This window comes from Lissotriton vulgaris, chromosome 1_1, assembly GCF_964263255.1.
Source record: "Lissotriton vulgaris chromosome 1_1, aLisVul1.2, whole genome shotgun sequence".
NCBI classification, from domain to species: domain Eukaryota; kingdom Metazoa; phylum Chordata; class Amphibia; order Caudata; family Salamandridae; genus Lissotriton; species Lissotriton vulgaris.
This window is the reverse complement of record NC_141685.1, coordinates 309,757,190-309,766,304: the sequence shown is the minus strand read 5'-3', so window position 1 is coordinate 309,766,304 and position 9,115 is coordinate 309,757,190.

Here is a 9,115-nt window from a genome sequence, read left to right as displayed (position 1 = left end):
GTCGCAGGATATCCCTCTTACTGTCAACTCCATCACTCCATGCATCTGGTCGGACCATTTTCTGATTGATTTCTCTATTACCATCACTGAGAACAGGAAACAGCCGACTCAGCAAGGAGGGAAAGTCAGACTCTGGAAGCACGCTGACCTCCCTGCCTTCATTGACTCCTTAACTTCATCCCTCCCCCTATTTGATCAGGATATTGAGGGGAACGAAGAAGCCTTTTCCAGTTGGCTACTTCAGGCTGCTAATGCTCACGCTCCCTGTTCCAACTTTCCCCGCTCCCGCACCCATGACGCTCATAGGTGGTTTACACCTCATCTTAAAGCTTTAAAGCTGAAAGTTCGTCAGAAGGAGCGTAAGTGGCGGTTGGCGTACTCAGAATCCGACAAGGCTGACTATTGTAGGGCACGAAAGGAGTACCAGAAACTCATACAGAAGCACAAAACTGACTATTTCTCTGAGCAAATTCTTCAATCACGCAATAAATCCAGAGATTTATTCAACATTGTGGAGAGTCTTAGTGGCAGTGACAGAACTTCCCTAGCTGTGGCTCCCACCCAGGATCTCTGCAACACACTAAATACCTTCTTTTTCAATAAGATTTGCACCATAAAGCAAAGTATTCTCACCACCTCACCCCCTTCTTCCCCGGTTGACACCTATTACAATCCTTCTACCCTGGAATCTTTCCCCCCCATTGACGCTGTCTGTTTATCTAAACTCCTCCTCAAAGTTAAATCTGGTTCCCCCGATGACATCTGCCCTCCTTACATCCTGCGGGAAGTGGGAGCCGCTATCCCCGAGAGCATGCTTTCCATGATGAATGGATCCCTCTCACAGGGTTTGGTCCCTGCCAGTTTTAAGAAAGCTCTTCTTATCCCTTTGTTGAAAAAAGCAGGGGCTAATCCATCGGATCCCCTCAATTACAGGGCCATTTCTTTGCTGCCGTACTGTGCCAAAATATTGGAGGCCCACGTTTGTGACAGCATGTCCCAATTTTTGGAAGAATCACAGTACCTTGCGCCTAACCAGGCTGGCTTCCGCCCTCTTCATTCTACTGAAGCAGTCATCGTCTCAGTTCAGAACACCCTGAGGCGGAATGCCGACGAGGGGATCCACCAGGCTCTGGTGTTATTAGATCTATCAGCGGCATTCGACACGGTTGACTATACCATCTTGGTCAACCGTGTCGAACAGGCTGGTCTCAGGGGTCCTGCGTTGAGCTGGATTCGCTCATTTATTACTGGCCGCACCCAATCCGTGAGATTGGGCTCCTTTACGGCCCCCACTATTCTCACCACCTGCAGAGTCCCTCAGGGTTCTTCCTTGTCACCGCTACTTTTTAATTTATATCTACGCCCCCTGCTGTACTCCCTTAGGAACACCAGAGTCACCATCTTCAACTACGCAGATGACTTGCAGCTCATCTTTCCTTTAAACACTGAGGACTCAGTGGTAGTGTTTCAAAACACCATGTCTCACATCCTGAGCTGGATGAGCTGCAGTCACCTGAAGCTCAACCCAGGCAAGACTGAGCTGGTCTTGCCTGGGCAGAGTGTACTCAGCTGGAACCCTGGCTTTTGGCCAGCCAGCATGGGAGCCCCACCATCCAAATCGCTCTCAGTTAAGAGCCTTGGAATTTTTCTTAGCGAAGATCTTTCTCTGAAAAGGCAGGTCAGCGCAGTGGTGTCCTCCAGTCTATTTCAGCTGAAGAAAATTAAGAAAGTCGCTCGTTTCTTCTCTCTGGAGGCGCTCACACAGATTGTCATCTCCCTGGTTCTGTCCAGACTGGATTTCTCCAATAGTCTTTACCTTGGGCTCCAGGCCGGCGAGTTAAAACGCCTCCAGTTGATTCAGAATCAGGCAGCCAGACTTATTCTTAATCTACCTAAGAGGCAGTCTGTTAGAGCGGGCCTAAAACAACTACACTGGTTGCCTGTTGAGCAACGGGTGGCTTTTAAGACCGGATGTATTTTATTTAAGTCCTTACACCAATCTGGCCCCCTATTCATCAGAGACTTGTTCAAAAAATATGACCCCTCCAGGAATCTTCGCTCTATGCATAAACATCTTCTGACTGTCCCTACTTACAAAAGGAAGCGTCTTGGAGGTTGCTGCTTTGACCATCTTGCGGCCGCCTTCTGGAACTCCCTCCCTTCACCTTAAAACGTGTGGAAACATTCTTAGCTTCAGACACTCCCTCAAAACATGGCTCTTTTCCCAAGCGTTCTGTTGAGCTCCTCTATGCTTCCTCTGTTTGATGCGTTGTGTCCCTGTCTATAGCGCCATGAAGCCTCCGGGCGAACGAGCGCTCTACAAATACATTTCAATATCAATATCAATATCAATAACTCATCAATTCCAGTAGAAGTATTTTATTGGCACCTTCACAGTCATTTCTCAATAGACTCCATTCCAAAGCTTCCAGACCTTCATTGTGAGGAATTGATATGTACAGGGCATACATATATATATATACATGTATATATATATATATACATATATATATATATATACATATATATATATATATACATATATATATATACATATGTATATATACATATATATATATACATATATACATATACATATATATATACATTTACATATATATATATATATCACGAAAGTTCCAAAAATTAGTAGAACTGGAGAGACACAGCGGGGATTCCAGGTGAGGACTTTAATTCAATAAAGCATTGGCATGACGCGTTTCAACATAATGTCTTCCTCAGATGCCTGCTTCGATGTAGCTTTTCACGCCAGGGCACTTTAAATACCTCCCCTCGTTTCGTCATCCGTGGACAATCCAGGTGCACCAGTTTAAGTTAGTAAAGCCCCCTGTAGCTGCGTCGGCAAACTACAGTGCCCAGAATGCTCCTCTCACAGCAAACTGGGAACATGACCTAGACCCGGTGCAAGTGTCCTTCATTGGGTTCCTGGATTCAATCAGAAAAACGGGGTTCTTGTGCTCTGGAAAGCGCAATCCCTGAAGAAAAGTTTCTCACCTCTGGCCCCCAGTACGCCTCACCCGTAACAGTCCTTTTCCCTTCGGGCCTGGATTTAACAAGAACAGTGTCCTGAAACTCCTCCGTGCAGTCACGGACTGTGATGCACAGCAGCTACTACTGGAAAGGGATACGGTGGGTTGGAGGTTCCAATACCTTGGATGCGAACCAGATGCCGAAGCTGTCCCTGTGACTCCTTCCACTTTGCGAGGCGGGTCTCTTCCTAGCGCGCACAGGACACAGCACGCATTTTATGCCACGAAAGTTCCAAAAATTAGTAGAACTGGAGAGACACAGCGGGGATTCCAGGTGAGGACTTTAATTCAATAAAGCATTGGCATGACGCGTTTCAACATAATGTCTTCCTCAGATGCCTGCTTCGATGTAGCTTTTCACGCCAGGGCACTTTAAATACCTCCCCTCGTTTCGTCATCAGTGGACAATCCAGGTGCACCGGTTTAAGTTAGTAAAGCCCCCTGTAGCTGCGTCGGCAAACTACATTACCCAGAATGCTCCTCTCACAGCAAACTGGGAACATGACCTAGACCCGGTGCAAGTGTCCTTCATTGGGTTCCTGGATTCAATTAGAAAAACGGGGTTCTTGTGCTCTGGAAAGCGCAATCCCTGAAGAAAAGTTTCTCACCTCTGGCCCCCAGTACGCCTCACCCGTAACAGTCCTTTTCCCTTCGAGCCTGGATTTAACAAGAACAGTGTCCTGAAACTCCTCCGTGCAGTCACGGACTGTGATGCACAGCAGCTACTACTGGAAAGGGATACGGTGGGTTGGAGGTTCCAATACCTTGGATGCGAACCAGATGCCGAAGCTGTCCCTGTGACTCCTTCGACTTTGCGAGGCGGGTCTCTTCCTAGCGCGCCCAGGACACAGCACGCATTTTATGCCACGAAAGTTCCAAAAATTAGTAGAACTGGAGAGACACAGCGGGGATTCCAGGTGAGGACTTTAATTCAATAAAGCATTGGCATGACGCGTTTCAACATAATGTCTTCCTCAGATGCCTGCTTCGATGTAGCTTTTCACGCCAGGGCACTTTGAATACCTCCCCTCGTTTCGTCATCAGTGGACAATCCAGGTGCACCGGTTTAAGTTAGTAAAGCCCCCTGTAGCTGCGTCGGCAAACTACAGTACCCAGAATGCTCCTCTCACAGCAAACTGGGAACATGACCTAGACCCGGTGCAAGTGTCCTTCATTGGGTTCCTGGATTCAATTAGAAAAACGGGGTTCTTGTGCTCTGGAAAGCGCAATCCCTGAAGAAAAGTTTCTCACCTCTGGCCCCCAGTACGCCTCACCCGTAACAGTCCTTTTCCCTTCGAGCCTGGATTTAACAAGAACAGTGTCCTGAAACTCCTCCGTGCAGTCACGGACTGTGATGCACAGCAGCTACTACTGGAAAGGGATACGGTGGGTTGGAGGTTCCAATACCTATATATATATACATATATACATACATATATACATATATACATATATATATACATATATATATACATATATACATATATACATATATATATACATATATATATACATATATATATATATACATATATATTCCACACTTCTTCGCTTTTCAGAAAAGAATTTGGGCGCACAACTTCCGGATTCCACAATCTGGTTTATTTCGATCTTTTTAGCATGAAAGCAGATGATCTACGCGTTTCGATGCTACAAGCATCTTGCTCACGATCGTGAGCATCGAAACGCGTAGATCATCTGCTTTCATGCTAAAATGATCGAAATAAACCAGATTGTGGAATCCGGAAGGTGGGCGCCCAAATTATTTTCTGAAAAGCGAAGAAGTGTGGAATATGTAACGGCGTAGTTCTGCCGTAGGGATACGCACCCGCAACGAGCGCTTAATGGCCGGGGAACTCTGAACTGGTGTGTGGATAAATATACATATATATATATATATGTATATATATATATATATATATATATATATATATATATATATATATATATATATACACATATATATACTTTACAGAGGGGCTCCTGCTGGCAATCCAACCGCTTTAAGAAGTGGCTCGTATCCGGCGGAGCAGCCGGAATCAATACTCGCGTCACAAGGTTTATGAATTAATAAACCCTTTTGCTCTAGAACCTTGTCCTGACCTCTGTGATTGCTCTTCTGAGTGCTCGTTTGGTACGCCGTTTTCGTTCAAATATATATATATATATATATATATATATATATATATATATATATATAATCCAACTCGTCTTCAAAGCCTTAGTGGCGAAACGCGTCGGTAGGGAGCTGCTGATTTCGTGCCTCTAATAAAAACACTTTGAAGCATCCAGAAGTAGCCTGTGCCGTTCTTCGGATTGGGAGAAACTTTGTTCATATAATATATATATATATATGTATATATATATATATATATATATATATATATATATATATATATATATATATATATATATATATATATATATATATATATATGAACAAGAAGAGTTGCCTCCAAAGAAGAAGCCACACCACGGCAAGTTGAACCTTTTATTTGTAGAATGCAGGATACACAGACCAGCTGCTCCTTCGCAAAAAGTCATTCAGCCAAACGCGTTTCGGGCGTGTGGTCGCCCTTGTTCACTGGCATGGGGAGAAGGCAGCAAACGCACCACCTGCGCAAATTTAAATATCCCGCCCCAGTGGGCGTATGCGCGATTTGCATGCTGGTACCTGTAGTGCATTTTGTAATGTTCACCCCAGTGGGTCGCATGCCTTGCCCCAATAAAATGTACATATTCCTACCCAAGTGAGCTGCTCGAAGCTGACAGGGCTGGTATCCTGCCCATACTCCTTCCACAAAGCGGACTTGCCATCCCAGCTGCGTCTTTGATTGTTGTCGCTGCCGGCCCGCCATGATAGCAGTGGGGCTTCCTCGCGGCGGGGCACGCCGCTAAACACGAACAAGAAGAGTTGCCTCCAAAGAAGAAGCCACACCACGGCAAGTTGAACCTTTTATTTGTAGAATGCAGGATACACAGACCAGCTGCTCCTTCGCAAAAAGTCATTCAGCCAAACGCGTTTCGGGCGTGTGGTCGCCCTTGTTCACTGGCATGGGGAGAAGGCAGCAAACGCACCACCTGCGCAAATTTAAATATCCCGCCCCAGTGGGCGTATGCGCGATTTGCATGCTGGTACCTATAGTGCATTTTGTAATGTTCACCCCAGTGGGTCGCATGCCTTGCCCCAACAAAATGTACATATTCCTACCCAAGTGGGCTGCTCGAAGCTGACAGGGCTGGTATCCTGCCCATACTCCTTCCACAAAGCGGACTTGCCATCCCCGCAGCGTCTTTGATTGTTGTCGCTGCCGGCCCGCCATGATAGCAGTGGGGCTTCCTCGCGGCGGGGCACGCCGCTAAACACGAACAAGAAGAGTTGCCTCCAAAGAAGAAGCCACACCACGGCAAGTTGAACCTTTTATTTGTAGAATGCAGGATACTCAGACCAGCTGCTCCTTCGCAAAAAGTCATTCAGCCAAACGCGTTTCGGGCGTGTGGTCGCCCTTGTTCACTGGCATGGGGAGAAGGCAGCAAACGCACCACCTGCGCAAATTTAAATATCCCGCCCCAGTGGGCGTATGCGCGATTTGCATGCTGGTACCTGTAGTGCATTTTGTAATGTTCACCCCAGTGGGTCGCATGCCTTGCCCCAACAAAATGTACATATTCCTACCCAAGTGGGCTGCTCGAAGCTGACAGGGCTGGTATCCTGCCCAAACTCCTTCCACAAAGCGGACTTGCCATCCCCGCAGCGTCTTTGATTGTTGTCGCTGCCGGCCCGCCATGATAGCAGTGGGGCTTCCTCGCGGCGGGGCACGCCGCTAAACATGAACAAGAAGAGTTGCCTCCAAAGAAGAAGCCACACCACGGCAAGTTGAACCTTTTATTTGTAGAATGCAGGATACACAGACCAGCTGCTCCTTCGCAAAAAGTCATTCAGCCAAACGCGTTTCGGGCGTGTGGTCGCCCTTGTTCACTGGCATGGGGAGAAGGCAGCAAACGCACCACCTGCGCAAATTTAAATATCCCGCCCCAGTGGGCGTATGCGCGATTTGCATGCTGGTACCTGTAGTGCATTTTGTAATGTTCACCCCAGTGGGTCGCATGCCTTGCCCCAACAAAATGTACATATTCCTACCCAAGTGGGCTGCTCGAAGCTGACAGGGCTGGTATCCTGCCCATACTCCTTCCACAAAGCGGACTTGCCATCCCCGCAGCGTCTTTGATTGTTGTCGCTGCCGGCCCGCCATGATAGCAGTGGGGCTTCCTCGCGGCGGGGCACGCCGCTAAACACGAACAAGAAGAGTTGCCTCCAAAGAAGAAGCCACACCACGGCAAGTTGAACCTTTTATTTGTAGAATGCAGGATACACAGACCAGCTGTTCCTTCGCAAAAAGTCATTCAGCCAAACGCGTTTCGGGCGTGTGGTCGCCCTTGTTCACTGGCATGGGGAGAAGGCAGCAAACGCACCACCTGCGCAAATTTAAATATCCCGCCCCAGTGGGCGTATGCGCGATTTGCATGCTGGTACCTGTAGTGCATTTTGTAATGTTCACCCCAGTGGGTCGCATGCCTTGCCCCAACAAAATGTACATATTCCTACCCAAGTGGGCTGCTCGAAGCTGACAGGGCTGGTATCCTGCCCATACTCCTTCCACAAAGCGGACTTGCCATCCCCGCAGCGTCTTTGATTGTTGTCGCTGCCGGCACGCCATGATAGCAGTGGGGCTTCCTCGCGGCGGGGCACGCCGCTAAACACGAACAAGAAGAGTTGCCTCCAAAGAAGAAGCCACACCACGGCAAGTTGAACCTTTTATTTGTAGAATGCAGGATACACAGACCAGCTGCTCCTTCGCAAAAAGTCATTCAGCCAAACCCGTTTCGGGCGTGTGGTCGCCCTTGTTCACTGGCATGGGGAGAAGGCAGCAATCGCACCACCTGCGCAAATTTAAATATCCCGCCCCAGTGGGCGTATGCGCGATTTGCATGCTGGTACCTGTAGTGCATTTTGTAATGTTCACCCCAGTGGGTCGCATGCCTTGCCCCAACAAAATGTACATATTCCTACCCAAGTGGGCTGCTCGAAGCTGACAGGGCTGGTATCCTGCCCATACTCCTTCCACAAAGCGGACTTGCCATCCCCGCAGCGTCTTTGATTGTTGTAGCTGCCGGCCCGCCATGATAGCAGTGGGGCTTCCTCGCGGCGGGGCACGCCGCTAAACACGAACAAGAAGAGTTGCCTCCAAAGAAGAAGCCACACCACGGCAAGTTGAACCTTTTATTTGTAGAATGCAGGATACACAGACCAGCTGCTCCTTCGCAAAAAGTCATTCAGCCAAACGCGTTTCGGGCGTGTGGTCGCCCTTGTTCACTGGCATGGGGAGAAGGCAGCAAACGCACCACCTGCGCAAATTTAAATATCCCGCCCCAGTGGGCGTATGCGCGATTTGCATGCTGGTACCTGTAGTGCATTTTGTAATGTTCACCCCAGTGGGTCGCATGCCTTGCCCCAACAAAATGTACATATTCCTACCCAAGTGGGCTGCTCGAAGCTGACAGGGCTGGTATCCTGCCCATACTCCTTCCACAAAGCGGACTTGCCATCCCCGCAGCGTCTTTGATTGTTGTCGCTGCCGGCCCGCCATGATAGCAGTGGGGCTTCCTCGCGGCGGGGCACGCCGCTAAACACGAACAAGAAGAGTTGCCTCCAAAGAAGAAGCCACACCACGGCAAGTTGAACCTTTTATTTGTAGAATGCAGGATACACAGACCAGCTGCTCCTTCGCAAAAAGTCATTCAGCCAAACGCGTTTCGGGCGTGTGGTCGCCCTTGTTCACTGGCATGGGGAGAAGGCAGCAAACGCACCACCTGCGCAAATTTAAATATCCCGCCCCAGTGGGCGTATGCGCGATTTGCATGCTGGTACCTATAGTGCATTTTGTAATGTTCACCCCAGTGGGTCGCATGCCTTGCCCCAACAAAATGTACATATTCCTACCCAAGTGGGCTGCTCGAAGCTGACAGGGCTGGTATCCTGCCCATACTCCTTCCACAAAGCGGAC